The sequence below is a fragment of the Aotus nancymaae genome, unplaced genomic scaffold (assembly GCF_030222135.1).
Source record: "Aotus nancymaae isolate 86718 unplaced genomic scaffold, 86718_ANA_hifiasm-v0.15.2.pri h1tg000057l, whole genome shotgun sequence".
Lineage (NCBI taxonomy): Eukaryota > Metazoa > Chordata > Mammalia > Primates > Aotidae > Aotus > Aotus nancymaae.
In genome coordinates this window covers 23,753,837-23,755,106 of record NW_026988471.1, presented here as the reverse complement: position 1 = coordinate 23,755,106, position 1,270 = coordinate 23,753,837, and the positions used below count along the sequence as shown (strand labels likewise).

The 1,270-nt window shown below is 41.3% G+C and overlaps 1 non-coding gene across 1 annotated transcript; it reads left to right on the top strand.

Moving 5' to 3' along the window:
* The first annotated feature begins 426 nt into the window (after positions 1–426).
* LOC135269874 (U4 spliceosomal RNA) lies at positions 427–568 on the top strand. Its single transcript, XR_010338113.1, has one exon. It is a non-coding gene; the product is annotated as a U4 spliceosomal RNA (small nuclear RNA).
* Positions 569–1,270: the final 702 nt, after the last annotated feature.

Sequence of the window (1,270 nt, the reverse complement as noted above, 5' to 3'; positions counted from 1 at the left end):
AAATTAAGGCTGGGCATGGTGGCTCACACCTGCAATCCAAGCACTTTGGAGGCCAAGGTGGGTGGATCACCTGAGGTCAGGAGTTCAAGACCAGCCTGACCAACATGGTGAAACCCTGTCTTAAAAAAAATAAAATAAAACAAAATACAAAAAATTAGTTGGGCATGGTGGCGGGTGCTTGTAATCCCAGCTACTTGGGAGACAGAGGCAAGAGAATCACTTGAACCTGGGAGGCAGAGGTTGCAGTGAGAGGAGATAGTGCCATTGCACTCTAGCCTGGGTGACAAGAACGAAACTCTGTCTCAAATAAATAAATAAGAGTTTGGAGGAAAGAGACTTATATAAACTGAAGAACCAAAAATATATAAATATATTGGAGGTAATATTTGAGTAGGGCCAGGCCAGGGGATGACAGAAAGGAGGAGTAGCTTTGTGCAGTGGCAGTATCATCGTAGCCAATGAGGTTTATCTGAGGCGCGATTATTGCTAATTGAAAACTTCCCAATACCTCGTGGTGACGACTTGCAATATAGTTGGCATTGGTGATTTTTGACAGTCTCTACGGAGACTGAATTAAAAAAAAAAAGATAAGAGGAGTTAGTTAGTAAATTAAAGGCAAGGAAAACAGAAATAGCAAAGGCAAAGGGAGGTGGCCACAGCTCAAATTTAGCAGACTGTGAGATCAATAAACGTTTCATGCTGAGGAGTAGAGGCAGATGAGGCAGGATAGATAAGGTGGAACGTGATCTGGAGGATCTGAATACATGGATGGCAAGCTGATATTTACTCTTAGAGGGTCTAAGATAAGTCTGGATATCTGGTATTCCCAAATTGTTCTTTCTCAGGAATGTCTTAACTATTACTGATCCTTTGTTCTTCCACATAAAATTTAGAATTATCTTGTCAAATTCTCTTTGGGATTGTACGTGTAATAGCACTGGTTTTGCAGATTAATTTAAGGGGAACTGACATCTTTACACTTTTATCTAACAATGAACATGGTATATCTTCTCATTTACTTATGTATTCTTTTTTTTTTTTAGACAAGAATCTCACTTTGTCACCTAGGCTTGGAGTATAGTGGCATGATCTCAGCTCACTGCAACGTCTGTCTCCCGGGTTTAAGCAATCCTCCTGCCTCAGCTTCCTGAGTAGCTGACATTACAGGCCTGTACCACCACACCCAGGTAATTTTTGTATTTTTAGTAGAGACAGGGTTTCACCATGTTGGCCAGGCTGGTCTGGAACTCCTTATCTCAAATGATCCACC